Here is a 16405-nt window from a genome sequence, read left to right as displayed (position 1 = left end):
AACCAAAACAAATGCATATTTACTCAATGAAAGACCCCAAAATACACTAATCAAACTCTTACTGAACTGAAGACAGAAATGGACAATACGCTAAAGATAGAAGGAGACTTCAATCCACCACTCATGTGGAAGGACAGATAATCTGGGGGAAAATCTCAACAGAGCTGTTGTAGAACTAAACAACACAAATTCATCAACTTGAAATCCTGCACATATACAGAGCACTCCACTCAACAACAATACAATATGCATGCTTTTCCAATGCATGTGTACTATCCTATATTGACCATATATTAGGACACAAAGTAAGTCTCAATTTAAAATACTGAGATTATAAAATCCATTTTATCAGACTACTGTAATATAAAATTAGAAATCAGCAAAAGCAAGGGAAAGAAATCTACACGGAAACTGAACAACATATTGTATAAAACTACTGGGCATTTGAAGAAATAAATGAAAGTTCAAAATTCCTTGAAACAAATGAGAACAAAAACACAATACACTAAAATCTTTGAGACAAAACAAAAGCAGTATGCAGAAGGAAATGTACAGCAATAAACATAGACATGAAAAAGAAGAGAGAACCAAAATTAACACCCTAACCCAGCATCTTCAACAACTGAAACAAGTGTAGCAAAATAAGCCTTCAACCATGAAGGGAAAATAAGTCACAAAAGAGCAAATGTAATTAAATCAGAAAAAAAACAGTGCAAGATGTTGGTTCTGCAAAAGTATTGAAAAACACTGGGGAAAGTTTAAGGGAGTCCTGTGATGGAGTAGTTATGTCTTGGGTGGCTAACCACAGCTCAGCAGTTCAAAACCACCAGTCAAGGGGGAGAAAGGTAAGGGTTTCTACTATTGAAAACAATTAGTCCTGGAAACCCACGGGGCAGTTCTGCTGTGACCTGTCAGGGAGCCATGAGTAAGAACTGATTGATGGACGTGAGTTTGGTTTTACTTCCCAAATTTAAATGAGGAAAAACAAGAGAAGAGGCATAGTTCAAGGATAAGAGATGAAAACAGTGACATCACAACATAATCAGAGAAAATAAAAATTACACATCACTACAAAAGCTGATAATCTAACAAATTTGAAAACCTAGATGAAATGGACAAATTTATAAAAATGCACATTTATTCAAATTAACCCAAACTGATATAGCAAACCTCAACAGACCAATAACAAAAAAAGAAATAGACCAAAGCATTTAAAATATTTCAGCAATAAAATGGTCCAGGTCAGGAGGGTTTCACCAAGGAATTGTCAAGCACCCAAAGAGCTGACAGCAATTCTACACAATTACAGGACATAGAAAATGACTGCAGACTCCCAAAATCATTTTATGACGTGAGCATAATGCTGATGGCAATACCCGGCAAAGACAAAGATAAATGCTATATACCACCAAGCCAGTTCTGACTCATAGCAACATTATATTCAAAATAAGGAATCACTGCATGATCCTGTGCCATCCCCACAATTGTTATAGTTGATCCTATTGTTGCAGCGACTGTGTCAACCCACTTAGTCCAGGATCTTCCTTACTTTTGCTAACTTTCTACTCTATGATGTCCTTTTCCAGGTCCTGGTCTCTCCTGATAGCATGCCTACATAGTACAAAGGCATCAGAATTCCTGCGTCTAAGAAGCTTTCTGGCTGTACTTCTTCCAAGACATATTTGACTGTTCTTCTTGCAGATCATGGTACTTCCAATATTCTTTGCTAAGACCATAAGTGAAATGTGTTGATTCTTCTACAGTCTTCCTATTCAACATCCAAGGTTCACATGCATTTGAGATGCTTGAAAATGCTTTAAAGAAGTCTTGTGCAGCTGATTTGGCTAATGCAATACTTTGATTTCTTGACTGCTGCTGCCATGAGCATTGGCTGTGAATGCAAGTAAGATGAAATCCTTGGCAACTTCAGTCTTTTCTCTGTTTAACATGATTCTGTCCAATGGTTCAATTGTGTAAATTTTTATTTTCTTTTCTTTGAATTGCATTCCATACTGAAGGCTGCAGCCCTTGTTCTCCATCAAAAAGTCTTTAAAGTCCTCCTCACTTTCAGCAAACACTATTGTGTCATCTGCATATCACAAGTTATTGATTAACCTTCCTTTAATCTTGATACTATGTTCTTCTTCACATAGTTCAGCTCCTCCTACTTTTGCTTAGTATACAGATTTACTAAATATAGAAAAAGTAATGCAACCCTATAGATCTTGTATGTGATTTTAAACCACATAGTACTCCTGTGTTCTGTTTTAATATCTCTCTATTTGTTTATGTCCAGGTTTTATGTGAGCACAATATAGTGTTCTGAAATTCCCATTCATTTCAATATTATCTATAGTTTCATATGATCTACAGTTGATAGTTTTGCATGTTCAATTAAACATAAGTAAATATATTTCAAGTATTCTATTCTCATGTGCATTCAGCCAAGTTCCCTTTGATGTCAGCAATAGCATCCCTCAGTCTCTGTCCTCCTCTGAAACTGGCTTGAGTGTATGGTAGTTCCCATTAATGTTCTGCTACAGCTATATGGAATGATCGTCAACAAAATTCAACACTCATATGATATTAATGAGATCATCTGATGATTTCCCCATTCTATTGGGTCATGTTTTTTGGTAATGTGTAAAAGTATGGATCTCCTCCAGTTGGTTGGCCATGTAGCTATTTCTCATATTTCTTAGTACATTTCAGTGAGATATTCTAGTGTCTTATTAGCATTTTAAAACATTTTAATTGTATGCCATCAACTCTTGGAGACTTTTTTGCTAAAACCTTCAGTATAATCTTCCCTCAGGACCCAATTGGTACTTGATTATATGCTCTCTCTTGAAATGTTTGAATGTTGACAATAATTTTTGGTACAGTGGTTTTTCCATGTCCTCCACCTTCCTCCGTTGTTTCCTTCATCACTCTGTATTTTGACCACAGACATTTTTGATATTGCAAATTTAGACGTATAATTTTTCTTTAGTGCTTTCAGTTTGAGATGTGCTGAGCAGGTTCTTCCTTTACGGTTTTCTAACTCCTCCAGGTATTTTTGGTTTCATTATAATACTTTACATTGTTCTCTTGAACTAGTATGTGAAATTGTTTGCTAAGTTCTTTTTCTTCCAAATTTGCTTTAGCTACTTTATAATCAAGAACAAATTCCAGTCTCTTCTGATATTCACATTGATATTTCCCATGTTTCCTGACATTTTAATAATTCTGTGTTCTTCATGCATGATATTGTTGATAGCATCCCACTAGTGTCATTAGTGTTCATGAGTCATATCTATTCTCCAGATGTTCTGGAAATCCAGGTGAAACATACTCAAAGTTATATTTTAGCTCTCATAGATTTATTTTAGTTTTCTTCTATTTCAACCTGAACTTATATCTGAGCAGCTGATTACCTGTTTAACAATCAGCCCCTGCCCTCATTTTGGCTTCTGATATTAAGGTTCTGCAACATCTCTTCCCACAGAATTAATCAATTTGATTACTGCAAATTCCATTTGGCAAAATCCACTTGCATTGTCACTGTTTGTGATACGTATACAAGATATTTGCAATGGGAAAGTTATTGGTCATGAAAAATTCTATCACACAATTTCCAGTTTCCTTTCTATCACCAAGGCCGCATTTTCCAACTGTTTTTCTTTCCTCTTCTTTGCAGCATTCTCAACTCAATCGCCAATAATTATCCATGCACCTTGATTGCACGGTCCAACAATTTCAGTCTACAGAAGTTGTTGCTTCAATTTCTTCATTGACAGATTTCATGCTTGATTTTTAAATTTGAACAATAATTGTATTAATTTAAATGGATTCCCTTGTGTCTATATTTATATTATCTTATCACAGATGGAATTCTACTTTAATAGAAATCTTGAAATGTATTTTGTAAGATGAATGTACCACTAGTCCTCTTGACATTTTTGTTCCTACCATAGTAAAATCATCTACTTGCCTGATTCAAAATGCCCAATACTAATCAATTTCCACAAGCTGATGTCTAATCTAATATATTAAACTTAACGCATTATTTTTTTTTTAAATCATTTAACTGGGGATCCTTGCAGCTCTTAAAACAATCAATACATCCATTGTGTTAAGCACATTTGTACATATGTTGCCATCATCCTTTTCAAATGATTTTCTTTCTACTTGAGCACTTCGTATCAGCTTCTCAATTTTTTCTTCCCTCCCCCACCCTCCCACCCTCATGACCCCTTGATAAATTATAAATTATTATTATTTTCATATCTTACACCACCCATTGTGTCCCTTCGTGTATGTTTCTGTTGTTCATCACATGGGGGTGGGGGTTTGTTATATGTCGATCATTGCAACTGGTTCCCTCTTTCTTCCTCCACCTTCTCCCTATGCTCCTGGTATTACTACTCCCATTTCTGTTCCTGAGGGATTAATCTGTCATGAATTTCATGTCTCAAGAGCTCTTATCTGTACCAGTGTACATGCTCTGGTGTAGCCAATTTTTTAGGTTGAACTTGGGTCATGATAATGAGGGGGAGGATTAAAGAACTAGAGGAATGTTATATGTTTTGTCCAGCTACATGGCCCTGCTCCCCAGAAGAATGCACTACAGAGGGCTGCACTGAAGATACAGCTCGGGGAGAGTGGATGGTCTGCTCAGAACCCACAGGAACAAACTAAGAGAGAGAGTTAGTGGACCCCCATCCTGGCCCAAGTCTTGAGGATGATATTCCTGCTCAGAGCAGGCAATGCACAGAGTGGACCATAGGGTTGGCCCCACCACATGACATGGCAACCCCTCACTGACCCAAAGCACTATGGGGGACAACATTGGAGAAACAATTGTGCCCAGACTGACCCATCCACACCGGGGCAAGACATGAAGGGAATTCAACAGAGTAGCAAGGGGAGCAAAGCAATGAATCACAAAAATAAACTTTTGGGGAAGGGTTTGGCACCTCACCAGACTTGATAGGAAAGCATTAATAAAGGTCAACAGATAGACCTGGAACTATTTATAGGCTTTCCACCCCCCCCCCCACCCCCCATGTATCTCTGTATAAGATGGGCAGCATAAACAATCTCAAGGCGAAAACAATGCGACCAACCATCCTGGGGAGACATGGGAGAGAGGAAGAGGGGGAGATGGGGTAAAGAAAAGGGGGAGCCAACCTACCCATGGGCAAGGGAACAAGTGATCTAAAATTGATGGTGAGGAAGGCACAGGATGCCTGGTAAAGTTTAATCAAGTGTAATGTCACCAAGAGGAATTACTAAGAGCCAAATGAAGGTTGAGCATCATAGTAGGACAAGAGGAAAGTAAAATAGAGGAAATAACTAGGAGGCAAAGGACATTTATAGAGGTCTAAATACAGGTGCATACATATGTAAATATATTTGTACATAATGCTAGGGACAAAGATCTATTTACGTAGATTTACATATTAAGTAGTAAGGTAGCAAATGGACATTTGGCCTCTACTCAAGTACTCCTTTATTGCAGGAACACTTTGGTCTAATAACTGGCATTCTGTGATGCTCACCTTCCTGACACAATCGCTGAACACAAAATGGGTGCATAAACAAATGTGGTGTAGAAAGCTCATGGTGTCCGGCCATCAAAATATATTGTGTCTGGGGTCTTAAAGGCTAGTGGCCATCTAGCTGGGAAGCAATAAAGTCCACATGGAAGAAGCACACCAATCTGTGTGATCATGAGATGTCGACAAGATCTTGTATCAGACATCAGAAGGATCAAGTAGAAACCCCTACCCATTACAACCTGCTCACTGAAATGTGAGCAGGCTCCCTTAAACAGTTCAGTCCTAGAGAGGAGATTATTCAGGGCTCCAGATTATTGCAGCTATGGGCATAAACCACTAGTTCAAAAATCAAAGAAACACAGGGTTCCTTTTTTCCCTTTACCCTGTCAACAGCTCCCTAGGCAAGTCTCTTCACCATCGAATGTTCTGAGCACTCGGGACACTGGGTAGGGCTTAGTTTTTCCGAGTCTTCTTTGCAGGCATGTCCTAACCCATTTATAGTTTCAAATTAATGGCTGAAGGAAAATTGGCTTACACACTCTCTAGTTTCATAGTACCCAATAATTATTTCTATCAATCATTATATCAATACCACGAAGCAGACGAAAACAGTATAAACCTATTCCAGCCAGATCCTAAACTCAATTCCTAAAACAGTCAAGTTCAATCCTTATCTATCTTATCTTAATCTTTATCTAAACTATTATATTGATACAAAATATGGCCTTAGGTCAGATATGTCCATGTAGTTTATATCCATAGGTTGTTTTCTGGAAGGAATGTGGATATTTAAAGTTTTGATTCCTCAAAAACGATTGCGATAAATGTGAATCTTGAGCTCATGTGGAAAAATCACCTCGTGAACCTTTTTTGAGACCATGTTTGTCAGTGACCATGGCTGACTGAGATCAAAATGGCTGACAGAAGGTCCTGTCCTGGCTGGTCTAACTGGATTTGTAAGGTACAACTGGGGTCATGATAATGAGGTAGAGGAAGCATTGAAGAACTAGAACACAGTATGGACACTGGTACAGATAAGAGCTCGCAACAGAGGGAATCCAGAACAGATGAACCCTTCAGGACCAATAATGAGAGTAGTGATACCAGGGTGGTGAGTGGAAGGTGGGGGAGAAAAGGGAATGGATCACAATGATCTATATATAACCCCTCCCCAGGGGAACAGACAGCAGAAAAGTGGATGGAAGGAGACTTTGGTTAGTATAAGACATAAAAAAAACTATAAATTATCAAAGGGTTCATGAGGGAGGGAGGGCGGGGGAGGGGTGAAATGAGGAGTTTATATCAAGGACCTAAGTAGAAAGAAAATGTTTTGGGAATGATGGCAACATGTACAAATGTGATTGACAAAATGGATGTATGTATGGATTGTGATAAGAGCTGTAAGAGTCTCCAATAAGTGATTTATATATATATATATATATAACCTTTAAATTTGAAAATAATTTCTCAGCATAATATAATACCAAATCCATGTTAAAATTTATCTGCCTCTTTAAAGTTTATTTCAAACTTCATCGTGGTCTTTTGTTGATACTTAAGGAGCAGCACGCTATATCTTGCATTATTTTGTTCTTTGTGATAAATCAACTTCAATTGGCACATATTTAGGTGATATTGGAAAGTGTCCATTATAAAACTTGTTTCTGTGAAGTTTTACTAAGTATTTTAAGTCGCCACTCAATAATCTCTGCACAAGTTGCTCAGTGACATTCATGATAACCTTCACAATTTGTAAAGGAGGGGAAAAACTCATTATTTCTGGGGGTGGGGAAAAACAACTCATTATTTCCCTTTTGGTTGATCAATTTCCAATAATTTTGTTCTCTTCCACTTTGCATTTTCATCCTTGCTTTCAAATAAGTGATAACAGTGCATTCCTTTGTTTCAGCTAAGTCATATCACTAAATTCAAGTTTTAACATATGTACATCTGATGTACTGGAATTTACTGTTAAAAGAAATGTCAAGAGAATAGTAGCCAAAAGATATTGGAAGTGGCAACAATAACCTCTGATAGGGCTGTCTCCTGCAGCATCATGGTTCAGTGAGGGACACCATCTCCAGTGGTGGGGCCAGCCCTACGGTCCACCCCCATTCGTTGTCTGTTCCAAGCAAGAACATCGTCCTTGGGGCTTGGGGGGCCAGCATATCCTATCATCCCTCTCCATCCCTTTGCGTTTCTCCTATGTGCACTAATCCAATGTGCCCTCTCTCCCCTAGCTGTAGCCCCATTGGTGTCCTCTGAAGTACATTTTTCAGGGGGTAGGGGTGTTGCCACATAGTCGGGATTGGTGCCAGCCCCACAGACCTCCATTGGTTCCATGATACATGCCGGTATGTTGCATTCACATCTTGGCGCATCGGGTTAAAGCCTGGTCTCTTTCCTTCTGTGGAGAGGTAAGCAATACACTCCCTTTGAGTGGATTAGTTCCCTGATTGCCCTCTACTCATGTCTTTTTTCCCCTACTTTTTTTCCCCCTCTTACATAGTTGGCTGCTGTATGTATCACTGGATTGGGTTTGGACCCTGCCATAGTTGCTGAACCTCACCCCAGGGATGTATTGTATAGTAGCTTTTTCCCTATATCCCATTTTTTTCTAAGATCAAGAATAAAACCATACCCAAGGTGAATGGGGGGACATGGAGTACAGACCCAATGCCCATCTGTAGATAATTGGACATCCCCTCAGAGATGGGTCACAGGGAAGAGATGAGCCAGTCAGGGTACAGTCTAGCACTGATGAAACACACAACTCTCCTCTAACTCTTTGGTGCGTCCTTCCACTAACTATCATGACCTCAATTCTACCTTACAAATCAGATTAGACCAGAGCATGCACACTGCTACAGATAAAAACCTGCAACACAGGGAATCCAGGATAGATAAACCCCTCAAGGCCAACAATGAGAGTACTGATTCCAGGAGGATTGTGGGAGGGTGGGGAGAGAAATGGGGAACCAATTACAAGGATCAACCTAGAACCCCCTCCCAGGGGGATGAATAACAGAAAAGTGGATAAGGGGCGATGGAGGACAACGTTAGATATAGAAAAATATAATCTATTATTTATGAAGGGTTCATGAGGGAGGTTGGATGTGGGAGGGAGGGAGAAGAAACGGGGAGCTGATATCAGGGGCTTTAGTGGGAATAGAATGCTTTGAAAATGATGATGGTGGCCTATGTGCAAATGTGGTTGGCACACTGGATGAATTCATGGATTGTGATGAGATGTAAGAGCCCCCAATGAAAATATTTAAAAGTAGATGCATAAATAACCTCAGATAAAGTAAACTTTAAGTCAAAATATCTTAGAAGGCACAGAGAAGGCAATTATATAAAGATTGTTGGCCAATTAACCAAAATGACAAAACCGCAATAAATATTTACACACAAATGAATGGCAGAACTCCTAAAACATAAAACAAACTAACATAACTGAAAAGAGAAATAGAAACTTCTAAAATAATGTCGTATTTAGGTTTTACCTCAATTTGGCTTAGCCAAAATTTTCAGTAGTGTGGCAGTTCAGGCCACTGTCATGCTATGATCTAACACAAAGTCATCATCTCCATGATGAGCCTGCTTGGAACAGTCAAGCAGTTGTAGGAAGTTTAGGTACATTCCTGAACCTTGCATCTGTCTTATAAACCTTTTGTTCTTTGAACTTGAGCCAATGGCCCATCATATTGCCTGCTGAACTTGAGAACTAAAATCAGCTTGCCATAATGCCCACTCACCTTGAATCCATCCAGATTTCAACCAAGAACCTGACTTGCTGATCTTCAATTCATCAGCCTCTGCATCCACCAGCTTATACTCTTCCAGTTCTAGGTTCATCTTCCTAGTTTCTGGTCTTTCACAGGCAGACAGGTCAGGAAAAACTTCCAGGTTAACATCTGACTCAGACTTGAACAAGACTGGATTTATACTTTTCTACAACTGGGTGAGCCAATTTTTAATATGAATTCCTTTTTATATACATGTAAGCATCACTGGTTTAGCTTCTGTAGAGAACCTAGCCTCACACATTTTGTACTATGGGTAGTTCTAGACAAGCAAAACCATAAAGATGGTTTTATTCTACATTGATTCTCATGTCTGCTTGGTTCTCAAAGCCCTGACACAATATGGGTAAATATGCCACTGTTAGCAAAGAAAGATATTTTGATAAATGATATGAGGTAGCCAATGTTAATACCCAAGATGTACCAACAATAGATGAAGTGTTGGTGAGAAGTGAGACTCTGAGTGATTGCATGTTTAATATTTATGAACAATTCTGTAAGGATTAGATGAATAGTGAAGTAGACTGGCTGAAATTACTTACAATAGGCACAATGGCAAAAGAAAGAGATGGATTCAGGGTTTCGGAGGCACAATTGGTCTAGAAGTTGTCTGCCTGTATCTCATTGCCATTGAGCGTGTTTTGACTCTTAGTCATCATATAGGACAGAACAGAAGTGACCCTATATGTTTCTGATAAGGGGACTCTTTATGGAAGTAGAAAGCTTCATTTTTCAACTTTGAATCAGCTGGTGGTTTTATACTGCTGACCTTGTGGTTTGAGGCTCTACTTGCGTAGACTGAGTAAATACTTAGTAGTTTCCCATCTTTTGTACTGTTAGGGACACCTCCTAGGTAGACAATACTATAAGCCCATAGTAGTTGGGCTATTCAGATTATTACTTTTGTTCTACTGTCCATTATAGTAACCCACACACATTATTTCTGTCAATTAAATGTTGTCACTTGGTTCCTACAATCACAGGGCTCACTCAACCCCATTGTGGTTATGTGTCTTACTTATATTAGGGCAGTTCCTACTGTGCAGCCTGACTTATTTAAAATATCAATTGCAAATGTATTCAATGATGCTGGGGCTCTCTTCACAACTGAGTTTTCACTGTTTTGATATAAGGTATATCCTCTAGGCACTCCATGTGTGGGTCTATAAGTCTGTCCTGATAAATCCACTCTAATATGCTAATTCCCCTAAGTCTTTGGATACTTTCTTCTATAATAAAAGAGATTAAGCCAAATCACCAGAATATAGAACGTAGCCCCTCAATCAATGCCTAGAATTGAGCCATTTTATAGACTAACAATGCCTTGTATGAAGGAGAGGCAGGGTCTCTTGGTGGAAGGACCCCACTATATCATTAAATATCTATTCTATTAGCTGCTCTCCCAGACTTTCCCAAAGGAATCTGTTTCCTTTTCAAGAGTGGTGTGTTCATTGAGAAAAGAGAAATCGTCAGATTTTAAGGAGTTACTAGACACTATCTCTAATCACCATGAATTCTAAGAGAACTAAAACATTCAGAAGACTCATATGTCAGAATGAGAGCATATAGAAATTCAGGTTATTAATGGAATGTTAGTTTACACTGGATTCATTGGATCACTAAGTCCAAATTGTAGTAATTTCCCCAGTTCCAGAGTACATAATTGAAATAGATGGACTCAGCAACTGAGAGAGCCCCAATATTGGATACTTCACATAAGGAATATGAGCTATTATTATAGGAAAAACCAAGTGGAAACCACTAGAAGTGCCTCTACCTAGAAAAAATAGTAAACCAAAAGCAATATTGAATTCCTGGATGGATTGCAGAGATAAGTGTATCTAAGGATGCACTCGTGAGGATACCCACAATGTCCTCGTTGAACTCCCCTCTTTGTTTTGTATTCAAAACATGGATTTTGGAGAAGTCTAGTTGATGATCATCAACGTAATCAGGAAGTAACTAATTGGAGCTGCTGTTCCAGATGTAGCATCCTTGCTTGAGCAAATCAATACTTCTCCTGGTACCTGGTATATTATAGATCTGAGAAATGCCTCTTGCTAAATTCTGGTTTTCAAGGACTACCAAAAGCAATGTGCCTTCAGCTAAAAAGGGCAACAATTCATGTACACCATTCTATCAACTATCATTATGTCTTTATTGAGTCCTCATTGACCTTCATCAACTTTTTAATTCTACAAAATGTCAGACCGACCCATTGAATTGGTGTCATCACACTGACTGGATTCGCTCAAGAAGTAGCAGGGACTCCAGATTTATTGGTAAAATAGCTGTGTCCTTACAGGTTGGAAATTAACCCAACAGAAATTCAGACACTTGTCACCTAATTTTGAGGGATCCGGAGTTATGGGGAAAGTAGAGGTTTTTACTACTACAGTGAAGGATTCATTACTATGTATGAGTCGTTTCACAACTTAAAAAGGGGTACAGAGTCTAGGTGGTCTCTTTGGATTTCGAGGGAATCTATTTCTTGCTGGGTGTGTCATACCTTTTGTATCAAGTGACTCAAAAGGCGGCTAACTTTAAGTGGTGCTCAGAGCTCGAAAAGGCACTGCTATAGGTCTAAGCTGCCATGAACGCCACTCTACCACTTGATTCTATGGTGCTTCAATGGTAGCACAGTTTGAGATGCAGATTGGGGGCTCTAGTAGGTCCCTTTTATTGATCTAGGACCCTTGGTGGCATAATAATTCCTCATTGGGCTTCTAACTACAAGGTTAGCAGTTTGAAACCACCAGCTACCCTGAGGGAGAAAGATGGAGATTTCTACTTCCACAAAGAGTTACAGCACTGAATGTTCATATTCATGTACCCGTACCTCTATCAGCCTGTGCCCTTTCTGCTTCTAAGTTCATGTTCCTGCTTCCTGGTTCTTCACTCCAGGCAGCTACATGATTTTGAAAAAACGTGCAGCTTAACATCTGACCACCAGGTTTGAATCAGACTAGACTTACACTTTTCTACAACCAGGTGACCGCATTTCTTGATATGAATTTATATCTTTATATAATCATATGAGAAGCACTGTTTTTGCTTCTGTAGAGAACTCACCCTAAAATAATAATGAGAGACTTTAACATACTACCTTTACAACTTTAATAACATATGCAACAATTAAATGAAGCAATTTGTAAGCCTTGGTACTTTAGAGAAACAAACCCACAGAAACTCGTGTATAAGAGAGAGTTTTATATAAAGGGCAAGTGAACACCAAGAAAACACCCCAACCCAGTGCTCTCCAAGCCTACAAGTCCAACATTAACCCATATGTTCAACATTAATCCATATGTCCGACATCAATCCACAAAGTCCTCCTTCATCTCACAAAACACACATTATGATGCTGACTACAGGAGGAAAGCTGAGTCAGTGAACGTGTAAACATCTCAGTGCTGGCAGGGGTCTCCACATAGCTGCTCCAGCACCCAGGGCTACATCAGGGTAGGTCCATGTGGCTTCTCCTTGGGGATGTCTTGCAGAAAGTGAGCCTTACAAGCTGAAGCAGGGAACTGGCTAAGGCAGCTGCCCCCTGGGGCTACCATCACAAAGCAAGAGACCCAAGAACTCAAAAGGTGAGGTATACTGAGCCATTTATCTCTGTGCCCTTCTATTAACCCCACATGTGTTTATCAGCCAGGTTGGCACAATAAACTAACTACCTCAAACAACAAACACACAGAAGATATGAATGACACAATCAACTAACTTCACCTTATAAACATACATAGAACAAATTGCCTATGAATAGGACAGTACAAACTCTTCTCCAACACACATGCATCATTCTCCAGAATATTCCATATTTCAGGGCAAAGTATGCCTCAAAAATTAAAAAATATATAAATAATATAAAATAACATCTCCAGCCATATCACATTAAACTTACAAATTAATAAGAGAAAGAATAAGGAAAATAAATTAAAAACATCGAAGCTAAGGAGCACCTTAGTTTTAAAATATTGAGTAATGGAAGAAATTATCATTGAAATCACACAATATTTAGAGTCAAATAAGAATGAAAATACAGGACACTTCTGGGAAGATGGCAACGGAGTTACACATAACAGAGGGACTCCAAATTCAGCCGAGGAGAGTTGCTTAGAGGGAAATTCAACACTGCTGGAATATAGGAGGAACATCATAAAGGTAAGTAGGCACAGACCCACGGGATTTTGAGGTGCTGAGGGCTTTTGGCTTCCCTCAGTGGAGTCCAGCTGGGGCTTGACCTTGGCCACGCCACTGTCTCTGCTGGACCTGGGACCATTTGTAGCCTGTAGGGCAGCTTGGTCTCAACACAGCCAGTTTGCCACCACTCGCCTCCAGGAATTTACTAGACGCTTGCGGCTCCTCTCTGTCTCCACCTCAGTCTTGGAGGGCTGCACAGCGGCCTCTTCTCAACACAGCCACAGCTTGCCTCTGCTGCCTCTGAGCAGGGACTAAACCCATGCAGCTCCACTGGCAGGGATCAGACTCAACTTTGTTTCCATCTCTTCACTATATCTCCCCTCCCATACCCCCCACAGGCTCAGCTGGCTTGCTTTTTAACTTTTTTTCTCCTTTTTTTCTCGTTCTTGGTCTCTCACACACTACTGCTAACCTCCATCCCACTCCCCTTAGCCTAGGGCATTTACACCTGCGACACACCCAGCTAGGTGAGCTCCATCCTGTGCAGCTAGCCTAAGGCTTGGGAAAGCTCTGCTGACCCCCACCAAGCTTACGGGATGAAGACACAACAAAGAAGTCAGCTACAACAATAGTGAGAGAATTCTTGGAGGAGAGCTTCCCCAGTTTAAGAATGAAAACCAGGCAACCATTCAGGAGGCTGAAAGAACACCAGCCAGACTGGATTCCAATAAGAAGTCACCAAGGCACATAATAGTTAAATTATCCAACTTTTAGGAAAAGGAGAAAATCATGAGAGCAGCTAGGGAAAAACAAGCAATCGTATATAAAGGTTCCCAAATAAGAATATGCTCAGACCTATCAGCAGAAACTATGAAGAAGAGGAGAGAGTGGAGTAACATATTCCAAAAATTGAAGGAAAACAATGCAAACCCAAGAATACTCTACCCAGACAAATTATCGATCAAGATAGATGGAGAAGTAAGAGTCTTCCCAGACAAGCAAAAACTCAAAGAATATGTTAGAAGAAATCCAGCTTTACAAAAGATTCTTGCCGACCCAGTATGGACAGTAAAACAACATTCACCAAGCATAAATAAAGGACCACCACATAGAACAACCTCATCCAGAGGGCAAAAAAGAGAAAACAGACCTCAAGATAGAACTGACTTAAAGATGGAAAGACATCAAAGGCTGCTGATGTAAACTTAAAAAAAAAAAAAAAGGCAAAAGGGGCATACGGAAAAAGCTACGTTATAAAAACATTCCTGGAGTGAGGACCAGGTAATATGACAGGGACCAGACCAAATACAGGGATACACATGGTAGACAACTAAAAAGGAGGTGGAGAAAGGAAAAAATAATAATAAAAAAAGAAAGGGGTAGCGGGGCACAGGACACTAACCCACCAAAGGGGACAGTATTGTTTTTGTCTCCACAGGGAAAGAGGGCCTAGATTTCAACCCGGTGCTCCAAGATGTGAATGCAACATGCTGGCGTGGAGTAGGGAACCAGTGGAGAGGTCTGGGGGTCCGGCCCCAACCCCAACTACTACATGGACACCTACCCCTCCCCTCAGAAGAATTTATTTCAAAGGACGGCACTGAATCTACATCTCTGGAAGAGGGACATATCTGACGGGAGTACAGGGGAGCAGATAAAGGGGGACGAGGAAAGAGTGGAGCACATCATGACCCACCAGGCCAGGAGGTCGATGTTCCCAATTAGAACAGACAATCTACAGAGAGGATCACATGGCTGACCCTACTATGAGACATGACGCCCCCTCACTGACCCATAGCCCTATAGGAGACAACACCAGAGACACAGTGTGGGAATTGCATCCGATCAGATCCCACTACGCCAAGGCAAAACATTAAGGGGGTGCAACAGAACAGCAAGGGAATGGAGCAGCGAGGTCCCCAGGCAATGCTGAAGGTGGACTTTGGGGCCATGACGTGGTGCCCCAACAGACTGGACTGGAAAACACTCCTAAAGGCCAACAAATGATCCTTGAACTAACTACAAGCTTTTCTTTCTTGTTGTATTGTGGTTTTTCTTCATGTCATTGGTTTGTTGTTGTTTTTGTATATTGTTGCTTGGTTGTGCTCTTCTTGTTTTTGTGCATGTTATTATCTCCACAAGTCTGTCTAAATAAGATAGGATGGATGAACAATTGGAGGAGAAAACAATGGACAATGGAGAGGGGGAGGTGGGGGGAAAGGTAGTGGTGTTAATAAACCCAGGGACAAGGGAACAACAAATGACCCAAATCTGTGGTGAGGAGGGTGTGGGTGGCCTAGTAGGGTATGATCAAGGGTAATGTAACTAAAAGGAACTGCTGAAACCCTGGTGGGGACTGAGCATGATAGTGGGACAAGAGGGAAGTCAAAGGAAATAGAGCTGACAGGCAAAGGACGTTTTATAGAAGTCTAGATAAAAACATGTACATATCCAAATATATTTATACATGAGGATGGAGAAATAGATCTATGTGCATATATTTTTAGGTTTAGTATTAAGGTAGGAGAAGAACATTGGGCCTCCACTCAAGTTCTCCCTCAATGCAAGAATACTTTCTTCTATTAAAATTGCATTCTATGATGCTCACCTTCCCGACACAACCACTGAAGGCAAAGAGGGTGAACAACCAAATGTGGTGAAGAAAGCAGATGGTGCCCAGCTATCAAAAGATATAGCATCTGGGGTCTTAAAGGCTTGAATGTAAACTAGCAGCCATCTGGCTCAGAAGCAAGAAAGCCCACATGGAAGAAGCACACCAGCCTGTTTGACCATGAGTTGCTGAAGGGATAAATTATTAGACAACAGACATCAAAGAACAAAAAATCATATCATTGTGTGCTCACCTCCCTGATAGGACCGCTGAAGACAAACGGGTGCAAAAGCAAATGT

This window comes from Tenrec ecaudatus, chromosome 12 (assembly GCF_050624435.1).
Source record: "Tenrec ecaudatus isolate mTenEca1 chromosome 12, mTenEca1.hap1, whole genome shotgun sequence".
Classification (NCBI taxonomy): Eukaryota; Metazoa; Chordata; class Mammalia; order Afrosoricida; family Tenrecidae; genus Tenrec; species Tenrec ecaudatus.
Note: the sequence above shows the minus strand (reverse complement) of the source record.